The following is a 23167-nucleotide window of genomic DNA, read 5'->3' on the forward strand; positions in this document are numbered from 1 at the left end:
GAATGAAAGTCAAGAGTTATGAGAAATTACAATATCCTTGGAAAAGTAGTAAACTATATGCTTCCAAACTGAAATCAGTCTCTATCAGCTACAAATCAGGGAAACGTTAGGACTCAGATAGCATTAGGGTCTTTACTTCTGATGCTTTTGGCATCTGTTTTGCCTATAACTTTCTTCCATCATCTTGGACTTGGTGCAAGACAGTAGAGCAACCAAGACTTAGTATCCTTTGGTTTATCCCCTCAATTATTTGTAATGCCAGTGAAACAGAAATTTCAAATTCTTTGTTAGTTCCCTGTCAGCCTGGCACTGGGTAATAGACCCGTACTGGTATTTCTTAAAGCATAAGCTATTACAGTATGCCTCACTGTATATTTGCCAATATTTATGAATTTTATACATAAAAATATGTATCCACATGTATTCACCTATCCCATATGTAGAAAGACCTACACACATCCTATAACTATGCCAACACCAGCAGCCAATCTGATTTAACTAACATAGTAGAAAAATAATCTTACAACTAAATAGACACACTGGTGCAGCAGCTTGTGTAGAAAATGCCTAAATTATTTCATCATCAAAATTAAGTATTTATGACATTTCTAGGTTAGATGTAATGTAATATGCTGTGAAAACATAATAGAAAAAAGTACTGTCTTCTGTCTTGGTGAATGCTGGAAGTTTGTAGCTCAAACACTCTGTCCTTCCTTCTCCTAACGCAACTGAGCACATGTATGGACCCTCCCTGTATCAGACCAACAAGCTCCTGGCCAGTCTGGGTTGGAATAATGACTAGTATCTCCCAGTCTGTGTTCTGTAGGTCAGAAGACTCAGAATGCAGTTTTGGCACAAGGTAAAATGCCATGTGACTGTGACAGCAAGTGCATTGCTGTGATAGAACGCCGTCTCAGATTGGAACAGCTTCTGCACCTGTTTCTCACAAAGCATTTCTATTTATGAGCAAATAGAAATGTTGCAATTGTACTAACATTAATTTTAAAGTTTAGTTAAAGTTTTCTAAAACTGGTTTAGTGCAATAACACTTTTATAGGAAAACGTGATTTTGATCTCCATTAAATCAATTTTGAGGCTCACTGAATTAGAGCTGTCTCCTTGAGCCATATACTGCACTACATGCTTTATAATATTTTTAATATTGGTATTAATATTGCTGGCAACTCTGAGTTGAAAGGTAACAAAACCTTACATAAATAATATACAAGAGTATCTTCCCTACCAGCATATCAAGATGCAGAGAGGCTAAAAGGAAAACAATGTTATCACATTAAGCTTACATTTAAGAAATAGACACAAACACTATGTAAACACAAATCTATTTTTATAATCTATGTGATTGTCATAAACAGCATTTATTATACCTTTAATATCATCACCATTAGTCTGATCCAGTGATCCACCTCTGCTGTAATGATTTTTGCTCCAAATCTCCATGAAGCCCGCAAACAGCTTCCTGTCAAACCAAACACAAAAATTTAATGGAATTTGTGGGGGGTTTTTGCCATAGAAATGTTCCTTTTGACTTCAACTCTAGCTACTTTGATTGTTAGCTACATTCTAGTCAGAATCAAGGAGAGTTTTACAATCTTCTTGTTTAAGTCATTTTAATAAAAAATAATTTGGTTTTAAATGTTCCCCAATGAAGAAATAAAAGAAATCATCTTGATGGATGCTACACTCACTTTTTTTCCCCACCTGTCTGTTTTCATTTTATTATATTACTTTTCTTCCCATGTCCCTTGCAATCTACTTGTCTGCTCTTCCCTGCAATTTTTCCTACACTCAGACTATTCCTTTTACAATGCTGCTCTCAGGTAAACAGGCCCCTCTTATCTGTCAGGCTTCCTCTCCATGTTTTTTTTAAGCTCATGCTTTTCCACACATCTTTCATAGTTCTGTCTCACTCTTTACACCTTATATCTTCTTTCCTGAAGTATCTGTCTTGCCTGGAGCTTATTTTGTTGCCTTTGATTTTAAGCCATGAGAGGCAGACAGTGTTTGCAGAGAGCCATGCCTGTATGTGGTTTCCAATAGCAATGGGGCGTGTCTTGATGTTTTTTTCAGGCAAGAGTCTTACCAGTTTAAGGGGTTCAGGGTTTTTTGTAATTGTTGAATAAGGCCTTCTTTGTTTGGCCACAAAACATCAACATTAAGCCTGGAAGATGATTAAATATTATATACTAAAATAACAGTATTCTAATTACAAATTCTCTGCCTCTGTTCCCTTCCAGCTCTAGGTGAGCTGGTCTGCTGCATCATTCTGCAATGCCCCCTGTGCTGGGAATAGGGGAGCTGCTTTTCTCCAACTGTTCTGACAGCCACTCAGTTCAGTGTCCTATCCCTTGTTCTGTCCAAGCATAGATCCAAAAAAAGATAACAGCCCCATAGTCAGCAGATTTGGAGCAACCTTTCTTTCAGAGTACTGAGATTTCAGACAGTTGAGGGGATAAGAGAGAAAAGGCTATTTTGCATAGTTAGCTCATCAGTTAATACTTCCTAATGAGAAAAAGGTGGAAGATATAAACACGAAACTGATCACAAAACAATAAAATTAATGATGCCAAAGAAAGCATAGAGTGACAGAAAGAGTATGGGCTACCAAAAGTGGATTTTTCTTGGCTTACGGATTGAATGGGTGGGTAGATCTTTCGGAAGAAATTAATAAGGAAATAGAGCATAGGAGATACATCAGTTACTGAAAGAAGTGTATTAAAGGCACAAGAGCAGACTACCCTGATGTAAAGTAAGCACTGAAAGAGAGCAGCAAGGCTTCACCAGGAGCTATTTGGTTAACTAAAAAACAGGAAGCAATCATGCAAAAGAGTGAAAACGAGAACCAATGACTAAAAATGGGTTTAAAGGAATAGTAAACTCACACAAGGAACAAACGGTGAAGGCTAAGAGGATAAATGAGTTAATCTAGGAAAGGACCTAAAAGCCAATAAAAGGTTACACACACACAAACTAAGGGAGACAAAGAAAAGTTCAAATCCAGTATCTAAGTAAAGATAGCAAATAATGTGACACAGAGAAGACGTATATTCAGTGCTCTTATTTGCCGAATGTGTCTACAAAATATCTTAGTGTCAGACATGCAAAGCAATTAATTTTAAGAAATGTCTAAGACACATGGACCAGAAAAGGGAAGGAATGTGTTAAGCAATATTAAGGAATGCCAGTTTCCAATCCTGCTGACTTAAACATGTAGTTCAGAAAGCAGTGGATAAAGCCAGCATCCCTGTAGCCCTGTGTCTCCTGTTTGCATTAGCCCAGAGGAAAAAGTATGACTGAAGTTTACAGCTGAAATATTCATAACATTCTTCTGTGAGTTTTCCAATGCCTGATATCAGGGTTTCATTTACACTGAATTCCTTGTTGCCATGGAAAACTCTCTATTTACCTGCTTATTTTCACAAAATCTGTAGAAATGTGGTATCTCTGAGATCACAACTACTCAGTCCCGTTCAGTTGGAGAGTGAGCAACAAGTTCAAAAGGCATGGTGTGTTCTGACTGGTCATATGTGGGATCATATAAACTGTGTGTCCACAGGAAAATGTGCTAAAAATTACCCTGGAGCACTTAAAAGATAAAATAATCTCTGTATGATGATTCTGGGATGGGAGCAGGGGAGGGTGTTGTGGAGAGGTTTTTGTTTTGGTTTGGGTTTTTTTGAAAATTCATGAAGTGCAAGGGAGGTCCTAGAAGACTAGAAATGAGGAAAATAATGCCTGTCTTAGGAAAAAAAATTGCATTGGCCTAACTTTCATAAATAACCATGCATCTCTGAGAGCTACTGTCAGAGGTTATTAGGCAGTTAGTGTACAGGCATGAAGATAACAATATGATAGAAAACAATTATGTAGTAAGATTTTAAAATGTAATCTTAGAATCATTACTGTGTCAAACCTCTCCAATTTCCTTCTTAGAAAGGGCAGCAGGCCTGTTGAACAAGAAGGAAGCAGTAAATGGGGTATCTGTACTTTAAAAAAGCCTTTAGTTATGTCCTCTCTAATTTTGCCTGCAATACAAAAAATGGTGTAGACAAATTCAAGTAATTGTTGATACACAAGTTATGAAGTATTTCTCCCAAAAAGTATTTATTTAATGGTTCCCTGACAGAGTAGGGCAGAATGGCAGCAACATCCTTCAGGGACTTCTCATCCGTCCTATGCTCTTCAATTTTTCATTGAACAGTTTGGAAAACAGGAAAGGGAGTAAACTTGTATCATTTGCAAAAAGTCTGGAAGGGGGTTGCAAACACAGGAAAGCAGATCAGAATGCAAAATATTTAGATTATGTGAGAAACAGTACAACTGCAATAAACTCGTACTAGACAGAGGGAAATTGACAAAAATAAAACACCATATATTAATATAACCTGAGGATGCTTTAACAAGGCAACAGGATTGCAAAGAAGGCTAGGAAGGTTCAAGTGGATTTCAAACTAAATATGAGTCAGCATGATGATGTTGCAGAAAGGCATTTCACATTCCAAGATGTAGTAGGAAGTGTGCAGCATGTGAGATGCAGGACCTAATTATCTTGCAATCTTCAGTGCTGCTGAGGTCTCAGCTGGAGCATTCTGTGCAATTTTGGGCAATGCACTCCAAGAACAATTTCAACAATTTGGATGAAGTTGAAATGAAATCAACAAGAATGATATTTTGAGAATATGACTTACAAGGAAAGGTTGAAGAAATGAGGCTTGGCTTTCTCAGAAAAAGAAGACTGGGAGGAAAATGCATAAAAGGTTGCATACAGAAAGTCATGGTCAACAGATCTTTGTACACACCTGAATTAAAACAAGTAATTGCTTAATTTGCATCGGAGTAGACTAGATGTAAAAAATGAAACTACAGCAAAAAAAATCCTTTCAACCTAAAGTCTAAATTAGGTGGAATAAATTTATGAGGTTGTGGAATCCCCTTCATTTGTGGTTTTTAACAGCAGCCTATACAAACATCTGTCAGGGATGACCTAGTTACCCACTTCCTGCCACAACAGGGATGGACTGGACCTCCTTTTTTTTCCCCCCCGTAATGATTTCATGACTGGAGAACCTGTTTCATTTAACTTGGCTGCTACAGATTAAGCAGTACAACTGTTACAACTGGGGACCCAAGGGCTTAGTAAAGTATAGCAAACCTCCACATAAAATAAAAAATCATTCAGAACAAAACCCCAAAAAAACAAACTAGCTTTAACATTTTTTAAACATACATGTATCAAAGAGTTATACTTTATTAATTACATTATTTGTTAAAATACAGTTCTATTGTCCAAAACATACCTTTTACAACCATTAAGAAGTCAAACTGAGATTTTGAATTCCTTTAAAATAACCAGGCTACTAAAAGTTATTATGATGTTAATTCGTGGTGTCTTTATTTAAAGTGAAGAAATATCAATGATTTTCATCAAGAAAGAGAAGTGATACATGAAATACAGAAAAACAGCTCATAGGAGAACTGTCAATGAAGCTCTGTCAGCATTGGGGATATGATGGTATTATAAACATAACCACACAGGAGCTTTTCTCCTGTACTTAAGATGCTGTCATCAGAAACCTGTGTTTACCCTCGGTAGCTTTAGGTATCACTGTTACTGATACTTAGATAATATCAAGCTATGCACATGCATAGAGGCACAGAGTGTCAAGGTATAGTTACAATTGATCTCGTGACACTTCCATCCTGAGAACTAATGTGATCCCTTTTAAAGAAACCAAAATATCATTTATGTTGAAGTCTTCATGAGTACTGTTAAACTTTTAGATTATTTCTAAGAGTCAATTTTAAAAACTACATATTTGTTTTTCCATTTTTTGTATCTACCAGGAAGGCCTCTTCCAATTTTCTAAGCATGAAAAAAATTTTGTTCCAGAATAACATTTTAAATTCTTTAAAATTACTTGCCTAAAACTCTAAAATGGTTATATTTTCAGACCAAGCTTTTCGTTTACAAAATGTACGTAGCATAAGAAGCTTTCAATTTGTTTTAAACCCACCAACCGAGAAAAGAATCCAGCTCCTACTACTGGCCTGCAGTGGGATGAAAGGAAACAAGTCAGTAAACCACAGACATCTGGTTCAAAATATGGATGTGTGGCCAAAGGCTTTAGCAGGCCTAGATTACCAAGATCCCCATCAACCTTTCCAAAATATGTGAATTGTTAGAACTACGCTAAATGTTAATTGATCCAAGATCAATGTAATTCTCTTCCATTTGGCTCTCCCATTTCTGTAGACGGTGTGTTTAATTCTTTGTGTATTTCCCAGACTCTGCTAGGTGAAAAACAACTGTGAAAGAATTCACTAAAGTAGCAAGACAAAAAGGCAAAATGCTATTGCTTCATTTTGTGTATAACATTCATAAGGCAACTGAGGAGATTAGCTTTAATTTCCAATCTTAACACACAATTGCATGCTGGATTTTTACAATGCAAAAATGTGCACATTCAGGATATTGCAGGAACACTGACACACCAATGACTTCTCCATTTTCTGGATTGGATTTTTGATTGTCCTGCATGCCAAAATGTAGGGTTTTCTCCCCCTTCCCAACCTGGTTTAAAGCACAAAGAAAAGATATGAACTACATAATGTAAGAATTAGCATAACTGTTCAGGAAATACTGAGAAGAAAGTACAATAGTTGTGCCTGTAAAATAAGTTCTTATGCATGTAGAAAATCAAATGTATACAGCTGTGCAGTTTCTACCTACAAAGCAAAAGCCTGTGCTTATAAATATATGTTTTTGTGGCTGCAATGTATGTAGAATTGCTTCTTTTTACACCAGCTTCAAGTGAAATTGAATTTTAGGCCCTCCCGTTTTTCCACCAATCTGGTATAATTCTGCATATAGAATGAATGGCATAATAAGGGAATTTGTTTGGATCTCATCTCTTTTTTTCACCAAATTGTATTCCTAGACTGTTCGCAGCAGCTGTTCATCTAATTCATCAGCAAGAACCATATTCAACAAGATTATACTGCTTTCATTTGTCCCCTTCAGAGAAGCAGAGGAAGAGCAGAAAAGTAGGAGAGGTAAGAATGCAGTAAGTGAGCCTATAGGAAAACACAAAATTCCCAGAGTCCTGCAACTCAGTTAAACCCTAGCTATAGGCAAAACACCACAAACTGCCCTTTGATGTGTTAATTGAAATTTAGCTTTCCACACAGTCCCATTTTCTTCTCAGCACAAGGGACACTAGCTGCTCTTGAGAAAGAAAAAAATTAAATGCCTGTCATATAGTTTTTCCTTGCTTACTTCAAGAACAAAGGGTTAAGACAGGCATTGAAAAAGCATCCAAGAGATTAGATAAACAAATAAAAAAAGCTTATGTACATGTGTATGTGTGCATGATGATAAGACAATTCCTATACATATTTCCTTCTCCCCTTGCTGCAACACCGACAAAAGACAGTGTCAAGCCTGTTAGGCCTCCTCCCTTTCTCTTCTGCTACAGCTTTCAGTCGGCACAATGCTTATTAGTACCATAAGAAACAGGGATTTTGCAGTTCAAATGAATCACATGTTCTGGGCTGTAATCAATGGCTAAATTAAAAAAAGGAAAGGTCATAAGCTAAGGACTGAAACTGCAAACAAACCCAGAAAGGAACAGCAGATGTTAAACATGCCACAATATGTAGAGATGACATTAACTCTTACCTGCATCATATCAAAGAAGCTCAAAGATCAAACCAGACACATTCATCTCTTGCTTGTAATTTGCTCTATGGCAGTCCAGCAGTGTTTCACACAAGTATTAACAATCACCAAAAGTACAGATGGGAAAGAATTCTGCATGTCCTTCAGCCAATGCAGGATTTTTCATTTTGTATTTTTCTTTTCTTGGTTCAGCATCAAGCACCGGAGATTTTTAGTGGTGGATCTGCAGCCCAGTAGCTCTCAGTACACTGGAGTATTCTCCATTATGGTCTGGCAATGTTAGCTTTGCTGATTTTTCTAGAAGGCACAAGATTTTTTTTTGCTACACTCTCTCATCAGCCTTCTAATCCTCCAATAAGTACTAAAAGGGTTTATAATTCTTGCCAATTTTAGTAGGAAGCAGTTACTGTCCACTAATAATAAATATTTATATTTGCAAAGTTGTTTTTTCTGTTATGTTACATCTTGACCCATAGCTGTTCATTTCACAAACAATCCCAATTTGTTGCATATTTGTAAAAGTCAGTATCAGTATGCAGATACTGTAGCATATTTTGAGGATGTCCTGTTGCTGTCTGGATTCCTGTGCAATTTATATCCTCCATTATGATCTTATTTTGAGATATCTTATATTTCCCAGCTATGTTATATTTCAATCCCCCTTTTTTAGATTGTCTCCTATTTGCTGGCCCTGTGCTGGTAATGCTAACTGAATGCTTTCAGTCTGGTCTGACAGATGTATGCCAGGATGAATCTACTGTCATAGTTCATACATTAGAGAAAAAAAAACAAAACTGCATTGTCTGCAGCATTGATTAAGGGACAGCTTGAATTCCTAAGGCATTTCAGAGCACACTGCTAAAGATATTACCTGTCAAAATAGGAAAATTTAATCTATTGCACACAGAATAAAAAGCCAAGTTCTGGACATATTCAGCACACAGCCTGAAACATACTAGCATGAAATGAGGCAATGGAGTGGTGTCACTGTGCCAAGCTGAGTATCTCAGGATGTTGACATCTAATACCACAATGCAGAACTTTGCCCAGCCTTGAGTAAAACTTTCAGTACTTTCAGACAGTAAAAGGACTCTATCCCCGCATGCTACTGCTCTGTTTCCTTCTGGTTTGATATAAATAATTCTTTTTCACTTTATTTTTTGGAAATTATTCAATGAAATCCTTTTCTTGCCTTCTCAAGCTCACTCTGTCATATACACACATTTCTTCAAGCATTTCCTATTTGCAATCAAGAGACTTGAAGTTTCTCAGGGAGGATCATTGCAAAGAAATTCCAGGGCCATCTTTAGTATGAGTCTTGGTTTGTCTTTTATAGAGACAGAAAAATTCCCTAACACAGACTACAGCCACTGCTGAGTTTAAAGCTACAAGGCACCACTTGGTCTGAGAGTCAGCCAATTTTAAGTGTGCAAACAAATACAGGCAGGGATAAACTAAATGATATCTCAGAGCCTCCTTAATTTGGAAGAGGATATTACACAATGCACTGAAACACCCATAATGGCTCTATTCCTGCATATATGTATAAGCTCAGCAGAAGGTGATCTCCATTGCTCTGGCAGGAGGCACTCAGACACTATTCAGAGAAAGAGCAAGTGTTTCCATGTCATTAATCAAGCTGGTAACTAACATTAATACACTGATTGACAGGATGCTCACAGCAGCTATTATTGGCTATGGATGTCATTCAGTGTTACCTTCTTCCCATCATGTTGCATTGATGATGTGCTGGCAGAGGCTGTATTTTATACATTAGCTTTCCTAGGAAAGCCCAGCTGCACCATAGGAGTAAAACTGTGATCATCCCGAAGTCAGGAGCAAATCTCTCATTAGAATCATAGGCCTTTAACAAGTTCCAACTTTTAACCTAGCATTAGAAAAAGGGCTAGAATTTCACAGTAGCAGTTATTGTATGGAGAGATATACTAATCCTTTATTTCTTATCTTTCTCTCTCAGGAAAACTTATTTTCACTTTTGAAAAAATCTTTTATAAGACTCAATACTGACACATAAATAAGGATGTCTATCAGACTTGACCACTAAAAGACAATGCATCTCATCATCTGCTTTCCAAAGATAGATTCACCATTCACATTCATCTGTCATAGAAACAACAGTGAAAGCAATGCCTGTCTCAGATGAAGGGATTCAGTCAACGTTTAAGGGTCCTAGGGAGGCAAAGAAAACAGTTTGCTATCAGATTACTTGTCATGCATGTGCTTAATAAAGCTTACAGACCTCAGGAAGAGCCAAAATACTTCTTTCATTGCCAAGAAAACTTTACCTTAAGCCACTAAAATCAGTCATAAGACTCATACAGACAACTTCGTACACAATTTGCATTTTTTTCCATGGAAAGTCCCACCCAATTTTCCTATCAGACAATTCCACTTCAGGTAGTAAGGGCAAGTGCCTAATAACATACAGGGCTCTTTTAGCTGCTTGCACGCTAACAACCAGTATAATTGTGCCTAGCTTTTCATTTCCAATGGAGACTACCTGCTTCCCATCATAATGGTCCTTCATTAGAGGACCTATTCCATCATGATTTATATGATATCTACGCAAGTTCCCAACAGGAGTTGTACTTTGAATAATAAAGGTAACTTCTTTGTTCCATACAGATTTTGTGCCAGTTCTATCTCCTTTTCACTTATTCTAGTCACTATTTTGATCTTCTTTTTGATGACGGTACCACAGTACACTCATAAATTCATATGCCAAGTTATTAAAAAGTTTTAAAAAATCCAAAGAAGTTATGAAGTGCGCTGTAAAACTTGTTCCAAATTGAGGTTTTAGATCCTTATGGATAAAGGATAATAGATGGTCAATTGCACATACTTATTTATTTTACAACAGCATTTAGAGGCAAACAAAATAGCAGCAAGACATTTCTGCACATTAGTTTCTTTTTCTCATTCTATTTTTTGTGTATTTCTATAGTTTCCTGATCACACCTCAGGCATGCATAAAGCAACACAATTGCTATCTATGTAGTTCTATGATTCTGATTCTATGTGGACATGGGAAGAAGCAAGTCAACTTGCTTTGTTTTGGAACTTTTATTTTGCTTTACACACACATGCACACAAATATGGATACTTATGTTCCTTACTGGTAGTTTCTGAGACAGAGGTAAATTGTTTCTAAAGAAAACTGTCATGGTCAAGCTTTGCTCTTACTGAGGAAGGATCCATTGTTCTAGATGACCTATGTTTTATTTCTGAGCTTTAGTATATCTCTTAAGTACGCCAAATCTCATTCTTGGAGTGCCTAGAGAAAATAGAGCAGAATACTGATACCAATTTATTATTCTTTGAACAGGTAGAGCAAAGAACAGAAGACAGGTGGGCTGTATCCTCCATCTCTGAGAATACACAGCACTCTTCTGTCTTAGCTGCAAGTCTTAGGTGCCAAACTTACTGCTGTGCATGCTACCATATCACTCTCACTCTAACCCAACCATGAGCAAGCAATGAGTTAACAATGAGTGAGATGAGATGATTATTCACCAGGATGGGATAATTTCTCATACAGCTTCATAACCAATTACAGCTTAGCAGCTGTACTGAACTCAAGGATTGCAGCCACGCCATGCCTTTTTTTGCTGATGGGACACATACAAAATATCCAGGTTGTCTGAGAAGCCTTTGTTTATATACAGCTTTAGTCAACCTTTATTATGGTGGTTATCTTATCCATGGATCTTGTTATTTGGTCCTGATGTTTAGCAATGGCAAACTGTTTACTGGATAGTTTCTTGCCGTGGGATTCAACAATATGAAAGCAAAGATTACATAGGGATTTTTTTGAAAAAAGTTATGATTCCTCTTTTATAGAAGCTTTCACTTTTCAGTACTCTCATTCCAAACTCTAGCCCTTCTACCTTCATGTGGTAAAGGGTAAGAGTAACCTTTTTGACAAGGAATGGTGCAGAGAAGTGAAAGAAAAAAATCCATCTGGGGACCAGGGCACCAATAACTGAGGCTAGCACACATTCAGAATAACTCAGGACATCCCAGACTCCAGGTGAAAGAGCAATTGCACTGTTACTGCTAAGTTCCCCTAAACAGAGTGTGAGTGCAATGCCACAAAGATACTAGCTTTTTCTTGCTTTTTAGGGTCAGAACCAAACTATCACCCTGCGTTAATACAAAGAAGTACTTATTGCTAGGAATAAACTCAAAAATGCTATTTACAATCTGATGTGTCTAATGCTGGGTATCTTAGATAGAATATGAAATACCTAATCCCCATTACCAATTTGGGTATTTTTCCACAAAGCACTTCCTGAGTGCAATTCTCTAATTAGATTCCTGTCTGATTTCAAGATGATTTTGCTTTTGCATAAAAATCACAAACAAATTCCAAAATATTACAAGTCTCAGGCACCTTGTTAAATATACTACCTTGTCCATAAAGACTGTACAAGATACCTGAGAGATCTACACACAAATGCTGAAACAGAAGGAGACTGAAATAAGTGTATTACTAAGAAGTTCCACATACAAGGCAAGATTTCTCTTATACTTCTAATACAGTTTTTTGTGTAACCCCCAAGGCAAAGCTTCTTATAACCACTGTATGCAGGAAAAATTTACTGTCAACATATACTGCATACTAAAGGAACAAAATTACCTCGGTCCACATTCACACCAACCCCACAGCTCCTTAAGATAATAATTTTCAAAATATTTTTCTTCAGTAAAATAAGCATTGTTTCAAGTTTCTTTATGGCAGACCAGTAGAATCAAAATGAAGGCAGACTTGCTCACCACTCAAAGCACTTGCCTTCTTTTTAATTCCTCACAGGAATGAAAAGTATATTCAGCTTTTCCTCCTTCAGCACCACACTCTGCCCTTGTAGATTACTGAAACATGAATTTGTGAAGGCTGTTTCAAGTAGAAGGATGTTCCTATGTATAGGAATAATGTTAATTCCTGTCACTGAACATCCAAGTGAGATTGTTGTTAAAGCTGCTTCTAAAGGACCAAGAGAATTTGTGCCACTCAGTTCAATGGCTTTCTTCACCTCTATTAGACTAAACATAAATGTAATATAGGCAAGCCAGATTCCAAAGGTTAGTCTTTCATTTAGGCAAAATACTGGAGATGCAAAACCTGCGTAGCATTTACAGGAATCTAGCACAGATTCAATAAACCAATTGAACACGAAAGGAACATCCTTTCTAAATGCAAATTATTCAGGTGCAATTTGAGTTCCTTAAAGGTTACTCTTCAGTTCTCTCTCCCTGTCTAATAAATGAGAATGCAGAATACCTTAGTTTCCTTTTAAAAAATTTTTCATATTAAGTCATTCTGCTGCTTCTGTTATGGGCCTTTTCTGTATGGGACTGCTTCTGTTTTGTGACTGCTGAACACCAGTATCAGTATTTTTTTAAAGCACTTCTTAGAAAAACTTAAAAACTAATTTAAAAAACAGGTCTGACAACACAGCAATGTACAGATATACTCAAATTGCAGCATTTTTTCTTTCCTTTTCATTTTGGGAAAAGATTCTACATTTTTCTATCTGGAAGTATAAAATCAAAAATATCAAGAATATCCCAGAACAACTCTTGATATTACACTCATCAAAGTGTCAACAGATCCCTGAATAGGTATGCAAAGTAGTTCTAGATCTGACTATGAAATTTCTTTACAATGAGAGCTTGTCTGAAGTGAACTCTGTGGTGGAACTTTTACTTGGTTCCTGAGGGTCAGAACAATATTTGTTGTATCAAATTTGAGGCAGAGTCACCCTAGGAATCACATGAAAGAAAACATGTCATATTATACCGTAAGTGTCATACTAGAAGTGTTCTCACAAGAGGGACAATATTTGTGTATAATGATAGTCACGGGCCAATAAGCTGCTGTGGGCCCTTTGTGGCAAGGCACATTCATTTGAGAAATTCACAAGTGTATTTTCTACGCCCAACTTGCTTTTTTTTATTTTTTTAATTTAATTTCACCACAAGTCATATGGCAGCATTGTCAGAATTAACAGGGATGAGTGAAACTGGAGAAAGAAGCACGAGCAGTTTTGTAAATACAGTAAATATTTTGCATTTTCCATGCAAAATGGAAATTTTTTCACATAAGATTCAAATGAGACATAATATCTGGTCACACAATGTTAAGAGTTTCAGCTGGAATTGTGGCTATATTTTAGACAATCAATAATTCATTCCATATCTCTGTCTCATCTCACCTGTATTCTGTATTTTTTCAATTGTATCAACGCCTCATCTGTTATATATTAATGGTAGCACGCAAAAAATCACTAGTATTTCAAATGTTGTAGGTAGAAAATAGACAAGTAACAGCAAAAAGTGAAATTATGAAAAAGAGATGTATCATGGTTTTCAGTCTGTGGAAAGACAGCACCCAAAATAATTATAATAAAAACCAGTAATTAAGTCCCAAATTAATACCTTCAGCATATCATGCATAATTGAAAGAAGGATTCAATGTTCCCCAAAGAACATGTTAGGAAGTGGGTTGGATAATAAACATTTCCTGATTTTTCTACTATTGGAAAAATCAATTTGGACTTTTGTGGTTTCTTTATATCTACCACAGGCAGCAGAAATACACTTGTAGGTCACATCTTAGGCATTTATCTTCTGGAGTCCAGAGACCTTGACTCCACCTACATGCTGCTGAGAAACTCCATGAGAGCAACAGACAAGATGTTTATGGCTAGGGCCAGACCTTGTAGCACAAGTGTTAGAAGAGTCCTCTGCCCTAGTTCAATCAAAAAAAGATTCTTCTCATCATGCTGCTATAATATTGTCAAGAAACCGCCTTTTTTTGTAAAATCATCTGTCCTAGTCTTACACCAGCTGGAAGGAAACTGATAAAATTCAACTATTTTCAAATTTTAATGAGCTCCTAATTTGTTGTGGCTTTAAAACTCACACATGGCCGACTCATTTTTAAAACCTCAAACTTTGCATGTTTCAAGTTCTCACAGAAAATGAGGGCACAGCCTCATTTTGAAGCTCACATCTTACAGTAAGGTAACGGTTGTTTTTTTGACGGATGAATCAGCTGCACCTGAATTGCCACTGTACAAAAGCACTGCATGTTGGATGCGATGGCCAGAGCTTTGTCACTTAACACAGCTACAGGTTTTTTACATCCTGTTAAAGAGTTCCATTCCCAGCTATTTCACCTACAAAAAATGGCTCTTGAAACATACTGTGCATACTCAGGATGAAAGTTTGACACAAGGTTTAAAGAAAAAAAGTATTTTTCCTCAAAACAGTCTTTCCTCTGCTGCCATCCACTTATTAGATATTCTTGCCTTAATTCAGAGTTACAAGGAGTTTTACCTACTTGACTGTAAGCAATCTAAATAATGAAGCATGTGCTTTACTCAAAGCAGAGCCAGGCACTGGAGTGCCCCTGGGCCATACCTGGCCTGCCAGAACAATACCCATGGGACCTCACAGCTTGTTCAAGAACTCGCTTTCCTGGAAGACCTTGGTAGCTGGATGGGGAGATGGCACCTGTGCTGCACATGCTCTGCAGAGAGCAGAGATTTGTGCAGAGAGAGCCAGGGGTGAGTCAGTGGCTGAGGTCTGCCCTGCCAGAGGCGCGACGCCGCTGCTGGCAGTGTACGTGCTTAGCCAAACTGACATTATTGCTGACCAGGCAAGATTTCTCCCTCCCTGCCCCACATTTTCAGGTGGCAAAGCATTCAGCAAGTACCTCTTCAGCTAGGATCTATGCAGGAGGCACAAATTGCTGTCAAAATAAACCACTGAACCACCAGTGTAAAACCTTGCTTTAACAAGAATGAGGTCCTACTATATAATACTGAATTATACAAATTCGTCTTAAGTGAAAGTGAAAATGCCTGTTCTGATTCTGTCACAGCACTTTGAATATCAAAGGTCCTACTTTAGCAAAGTTTCCATACAAATAAAAAAACCAAGTGTGCAGAACTTCATCAGAAATAAAAAACTCCATACCAACCTATGTACTAATGTTAGTATAGTACAGCAACTGCAAAGGTGATGCTAGTATAAATCTCTGATAATATAATTCATCGAACTGACAATTTTCAGGCAGACCCCCACAAACTCACACTCCTTATTCCCTGAACACAATAGCTAAAACCCAATCAAAGAGGCAAAATTCACCCCTTCTAAGGCTTAACCTAAGCTTCCTTCCTTAATTTAGGTTGCTGTTATGTTCCCTCCCCCGAAGTCTACTTGTTCCACCTCCTCTGCATATAGCAAAGATACACAAGCTTTTATGAGAGGGTTCTGATGATTATCAAAGACTGAAACTCGTTGTTCTTCTATATTTCTTTTAATAATTTTTAAATTTTAATTAATTTTTTGTCATGGAAACCACAGTTTTTCAGGAGTATGTGTAATACAAGCACAGCTTTGGTTCTGATACAAGCCTATTAAGAATGAAATCATTCATGTCACCAAAGCTGCATACGAGTGTCCACTGTTCCCAGATTAGGGCTTTAAATGTTCACCTCTATATTTAGAAACCAAAAACCAAATAGCCAGCTTTCCTGATGACTCAGCATCCATACTGACTGCAGAAGAATGTGGATCCCCAGCAGGCCCCTTGCATAAAAGTGCCTAAAAAGTCCAAACATGAAAGTTATGGCTTGTATACTTTTGCAGATTAAGAATAGAAAGACCCTTATTAGCTTTTCTTTAACTTCTCATTCCATACTACCATTTGTTTTAGGAAAAACTTCTAAGCAAACAATCTTTCTCTCTTACCTTACGTTAAATGCCTATTTAAAGAATTCCTTTTTTCTCATGCCTGGACCTTTCTTTAATTGGATGCCAGCCAATTTCCATTTCTCTACCTCCCAGCCTGCTGATGTTCTCTAGGCTCTCATTTTATTTTTATACATACACATATACAAATGTACATGTATGTATATATATAATCTAAGCCCATTAGGCTTATCTTTGGCAATAACTGTTTTGTTGTGGTTTTGTTTTGTTTTTAAAAGAAGAAGTACTGAAACTCTCTCGAGAGATAGAAAAGGTTGCTCTAGGCTACCTAGGGGAAAGTTTGCACGTTCATTGCTGATCTCACCACACAAGCTGGGCATGAAGTTGTCATTGTTCATGTAGTTACACATGGTTACACATACATGTTTATGTCAAACTTCTTATTTATTCACTTTATGAATACAAACAGTAATACTTAGATAACATATACTTAAAATATGTAAGTAATACTTACTTACACTCCACTTGAGAATCCCTAAAAGCTTTATTAAGATAAATCAGAAAGTAGTGTAGCTGGAAACAAGAATATAAAAATTACATGAATTATCAGAAGCATACATACAGCATACCTCTACTAAAAAAAAATTGCTGGTAACACACCAGATAAGACTGCCTTATTCTTGATCTCACATAAGAAAGGAAAATCCACTGGAAAAAACACTTAGCTAATATTTGCCTGCATTACCTTCAACTATCTGTGACTTCCAAAGAGTGTATGTTTGCTTTCTTTTTTAATCTGATTGACTAATTTAGAAATAGGAGAATGAACAATCGGAAAAAAATAGAAGCCCAAAGCATATATAAGTTTAGATTATATTTTGTACTGGCATTTACTTTACTGGTATTTCCTTAGAATCACATTATGCAAAGTCTTTTGGTAATGAAATAACACAATGTCTATGAAATGTAAAAACATAGGAAAACATAAATATGCATTTTCACTTTCTGACAATGCATTAAAAAAAAACATTTTTTCCCTTATTGGTTTTTTTTCCTATCTTCACAAACTTTGTTATTTTGGACTTCAAAGGTCTTTTAAGTTTAAGAATAGGCATACTTTCTTACAGGAACTTTCTCAAGTATGTGAGAGAAAAACAACAAACGTGTCTTAAGGATTTTATTATAAATCACTTATCTTAATCAATCATGCTTATCTGATTGGTTATTAAGTTTCATAAAACTTATTACCGACTACAGAATGTTGTAGGACAAAATATTCTGAATATCCTACACAAAAACATAAACACATATGTGAGCAAACCAAATTTCAGCCCTTAAACAAAGTAAGAGTAGTGAACAAAGTATTTTTGTACTTCGGTGTTTGCAATTTTATCTTTACAACTAGTATTAGGCCCTGTCATGGATTAACCCCAGCCAGCAACTAAGAACCACCAAGCCGCTCGCTCACTTCCCTCTGGTGGGGTGGGGGAGAGAATCGGGAGGGTAAGAGAACTCATGGGTTGAAATAAAGACAGTGCAATAGGTAAAGCAAAAGCTGTGCACACAGGCAAAGCTAAAAAATTAATTCATTCACCACCTCCCATGGCCCAGCAGGTGTTCAGCCATCTCCAGGACAGCCAGGGCTCCACCACACGTAACAGTGACTTGGGAAGACAAACACCGTATCTCCAAATGTCCTCTCCTTCCTCCTTTTTTCCCCAGATTTATATGCTGAGCATGACACTGTATGGTCTGTAACATCCCTTTGGTCAGTTGGTGTCAGCTGTCCTGTGACCCCTCCCAAATCCTTGTGCAACCCCACCCCAGCCTTCTCACTGGCAAAGCAGTACAAGAAGCAGAAAATTCCTTGACACTGTGCAAGCACAGCTCAGCAATAACAAAAACATCTCTATATTACCAATCTGTTTTTAGCACAAATCTAAAACAGCACCATACCAACCACTGTGAAGAAAATTAACTCTACCCCAACCAAAACCAAAACAGGCACCAATTAACTTGGATTCCAGTTGTGAGCAGCTAGTCAGTATCTTGAAGAAGCTCTATAGACTTTAAGAGTCTTCTGGATTTAAACTGACATAAAAGATGTCAGAAAATTTGGATCAAAGATTCAAAGATTAGTTTTTTCTTTCAGATTTAACCCTGAGGCCTTTTACTAACATTGTTTCAAAGTACAATAAATATTTACTGTTTCTGATACTCTGCCTCAAGCCAACTGATGCAAGAAAAAGAGAGTGGTTTAGTATCTTGTATATCTTACAAGCTTAAATATCTTGTGATATAATAATACTTGCATGTTTTGTAGACTGTGTACCATGCAGCCTCCTTTTCCATCTGCTTTCTTTTGCTATTAAAATAATGTAAAAGAAACAGAAACTAAACCAAAGGTTCTTGCTGATTATATTGATTCCTCATAAACTTCAGTAAAACAAAATGCAGACTTACTACCAGGAGGATTTTGTTCTTCTTTCTTTGTATAAGCTAGCTCAGACTGTTTCTGATTTTAAAAGCAGATCTTATTTCAGAGTTTGGTAACTATCACTGAGGATTTATTCAATTCACTCTTTATAATATTCACTCTTGAATAAAAAGACAGAATGTTTATCTAAAATAAGATAATGACTATGTTTGTCATAATTTGTATGTCAAGAAAGTAATGGTCAGTGACTGTCATGGCTTTTTCATATCATCTTTTCTTAATACAAACATCTCTGGTTGTTAGATCACAAAAATTCAAAAGGATTAAATGAATGATTTTGAACAGCATTGTCTGTCATCCTGGGGTTTAGCTCAGCCCATGTGTAAACAGGCTTAGCATTGTCATTGAGAATTGCACCCGTTTATGCCAGGGATTAACATGCCAGAGTCTCTCTGCGAAATCACAGCTCCATGCTAAAGATGCAGCTTCTCGCTACTGTTATTCTCCTCTCATTTTAAGTAAATGCATGTTTAACTACAGGCTGCACTGGTAGTTTGCAGGGATGGAGATTAAACCTGAAGTGAGCACAGAAGATTCAGCTCTGCTCCACTTCAGAGTAAGAACTGTTTCTCTGAGAGATTATCGCCCACATGCAAGTGCTAGAGTGCAAATCTCTTCCCTGAAATGCCTCGCATTGCCTTTTCACTTCACCCACTACTCTTTCTCATGCTCTCCCTGTTGAGTGTAATCAATGTCACTGGAAGCTAAGCTGCCCGATTCCTCAGAACGACACCTGACTACTGTGCTTAGTAGGGAACGTAGCAAACAGAGACATTTAAAATGGCAAAGCTTTTCCTAATGTAAAATACAAGTCTAGCGGTAGCTTTGGGTTCTCTAAGCCCATCTGCTAAATCCTACGCTGCACAACAACCCTTTTATTCAAGTTCAAAGATGCACTCCTCCATTAAAGAGCACTTGTTACCTCAGAAGGAAATGGAAGCTATAGTGTGCCCACTAAAGAAAGAAAAAATTAGTGTTGGCTTTGCAATGAAACCCTCCAAAAGAGGCAGTCTCACCCAAGCATAATTAATCAATTGTAACTCTTATAGCAAACCAATTGCTTTCATTCTTTGGCTTTTAGCTTGTACACGTGCCAGTTTACGGTTGTAAGTGACAGGGAAGTGTCTTACGGTTGTCTCTCTCCCGCTCTCTCAGGAACTGTACTGCATTTGTCATGCTATATAAAATACAAAGTGCTGTGTGATTGCTACAGGACTACATGTTGTCATGCCAATTAGTATGTTCTCTATTTTTCTACCTTTTCCCCCACTATCTTTTCTTAATTCGGTAACTGTGTCTACTAGACCCATTTTGTATTCAGGCATATTCTTCAGCTCTACTGTTGAGCTGAATGTTGAGCAATGTTAGGATCTTACAAAAGGTAATGAGAAAGGTTTTAGGATTGTTGTTTCTTTGTTTTTTTTAAATTGGAAGCATTAAAAAATCTTGAACAGTAAATATGCAAAATTCCCCTTTCACACATATAAAAATGAAAATGGAAAAATCTAACACAATCAGTTTTTGGTAACTCACCAACATTTTAGCCTTGTGAACATTGTGATTCCTTGTTTTTATAGGTCATGGTCATAAATATATACAATGAAGGTTTGCTGCCTGCCAACTTGACTAATTTACCTTGCTTTTTGTATCATGTAAAGATATAAATCAGACCCTCTAAATACTAAAACATAACATTATATGCCATTCTCTCATTGTCTATCATTCAATTCCCTGAGCTGTCTTCATATGAAAATTCCTAGAGACATGAAAAAATGTCACTATTTTTACTGCATCTTTTTCTTCTAGCTGAACAGGACACACTACAGAGAACACTAGACTGGATTTATGCAGTAGCTGTAGAGCATTCTATTTTTACATCATGCTTAAAAATTTTAACATTTTGGTTGTTTTTATAATTGTTGTATAGCAGCATACATCAAGTCTGTTTTTTAAATGAACTTAAAATTTAGTTTAGTATCAAAACACAGGAATGCCTAGATTATTCTTAATCTAATTATTTATTAAATTCTATATGTCATCTGTGGCTTTTAGCCTTATTAAGCTAATTCACTTGCTTTCTTAATCTTTCAAGCTCCCTTCAAAATTGTAGCAACCTGATCAATAAAATGCCCTCTGAAAATGAGACTATCTTGTTGCTAACTCCTTTTTCACAGCAACAATTGATAAGGTATCTTTGGCTAACATTAAGTATACAAAGCTTCAGAACATGGATATTAGCTTTAATATTCTTGACATACATTATACCTCAAATAAGCTAAGTTTTCAGCTTCTTGGATAAGAGCTCCTTTGCAACCATAAGTGTTTTAAAATAACAAAACATATTCCTTCTCTAAATTGCTGTAATCCCAGATGAAGCCTATTATGCTATTTTTCTTTAAGCTTTATTTCTAGTTTATATAAATTCATTTAAGTTCTGTTGAACAGATGCAAGCATAACAGAAACTGATATTCAGAGGCTCTTCGTGGTGATAATCTGCATATATCGTCCAGATTTAAATGGGACATCATCAGAACACATGAAGTAAATTTAATTGTTCTACCTTGATTGAACACAATCAGGATACAGACACTTCTGTTATTCTCTGGTATTTGCTTCCCAGGAGGTTAGGAATGTAGCTTCTGTCACAATAGGGTTCTACTTGAAAGAAGGTAAAAACATTGTTCCCTAAGGAGAAAGCAAAAGCAGGTGTATCGTACACTTGCCTGCACTGTTGAAAACATGTGCATAGCACACACAAACTACAACAAATTAAACATTCCATCTTTTTAATATATTGAAATACATTGTGCACATATGGATGAAAGAAATACTGTAATATTCTGCTAAGACGTGAAAATACATTACCACTTGGGAGAATGAAAACTTCGATGATAGGTCTTTCTGCCTCCAAACCTTATACCGACATCTTTGTTTACCCAGATTTCACCCTATTTTTGTGATGAACAGTCCCCTTTCTCTTCCCGCCTCCACTACTTCATCTCATTCATTTCTAGGCCCAAGGTCCTCACCCTGCCACACTGTATCCTGTGACAAATCTTCTCTATAAACCATGCCCACAGTGTTCTGTTCCTCAGTTGCCTGTTCCGCATCTCATTTTTCTTGGTCAGTTTATCCAAGCTTCCTTCTTACCCTAGTTTCCAGAGGAAACAGTCACTCCCTCTCTCACCTGCCTTTGAGATGCATCTTCATTTTTCTCCTCTCCTGCATGGATGGCTCTTCCTTTCAAATCAGGCAAGTTCTCCTTTTAGTTGTTCAGTACTAGCCAAGGGTGAAGGATGGTCTCTCAATGGAGAAGTTTCCTTCTCAGCTCAAAGCCCAGTCCAGGCCTCCTGTATGCCAGGAGACACAGCTAAAACAAGGAACCTGCTAAGATGCCCATGGCAACTCATGTAGTTCTTACTGACTACATAAAAAGCGTAACTGCATAGAGGAGACTTAACGCTTGTCCAGATTCTGGATGATTCTTAAGAGAAGGGGAACTGGTATATAACTGAGGTAAAAAAATCTTCATGTCCAATCACTGTTCCAAATGTGGAGAGAAGTTTACATACACTGAAAGGCAAAGTGACCTGTATTATTAACAATAGCAGTGTTTAATATTTTTGCAATATGTATACATGTTTTATTTTCAAGGTTGTTCAACCACCCATTATGAAGATGCTCTATGGAGAAGAAATGGTTTATAAATGATGTCATATATCATAGACATCATACCCATATTCAAGGACAGGCTGGATGGTGCTTTGAGCAACCTGGTCTAGTGGAAGGTGTCCCTGCCTGCAGCAGATGGCTTGAAACTAGATGATCTTTAAGGTTCCTTCCAACCCAAACCATTCTATGATTCTCTGACACTTGACTTAAAATGATTTAAAATTAAAGCCAATACCACTGTAATTTAGCATCTATACAACTCACTGCATTCACACAAAAAGAAAAAGCAATGTGTACAGAAGGAAATAAAACTCTTTTTTCGATCCTAACAATAACTCAGCCAGCAAACTTTACTGCAAATATATGTATATATAGCTCCTGGGGAAACTGCTTAGTTGTCCACTACACACAGGAAAAAGAGGAAGCAAACCATAGGTCAACAGATCAAAGAGCACACTGGAACAGTGAATAAAGTTTACACCACAAATGAAAACGAAGTAGCAAAATTTATGTTAAGTGATTTCCACCAGTGTTTAATACAAATTCTGGGGTTGTTTGT

The 23167-nt window shown here is 36.9% G+C and overlaps 1 long non-coding RNA gene across 1 annotated transcript; it reads right to left on the reverse strand.

The window, feature by feature from the left end:
• Positions 1-1328: 1328 nt before the first annotated feature.
• Positions 1329-22729, reverse strand: LOC120410280. The gene is made up of 2 exons (XR_005602329.1): positions 22124-22729; positions 1329-21621 (listed from the first exon to the last, which is right to left on the reverse strand). It is a non-coding gene; the product is annotated as an uncharacterized LOC120410280 (long non-coding RNA).
• Positions 22730-23167: the final 438 nt, after the last annotated feature.

This window comes from Corvus cornix, chromosome 7 (genome assembly GCF_000738735.6).
Source record: "Corvus cornix cornix isolate S_Up_H32 chromosome 7, ASM73873v5, whole genome shotgun sequence".
Taxonomy (NCBI): Eukaryota; Metazoa; Chordata; class Aves; order Passeriformes; family Corvidae; genus Corvus; species Corvus cornix.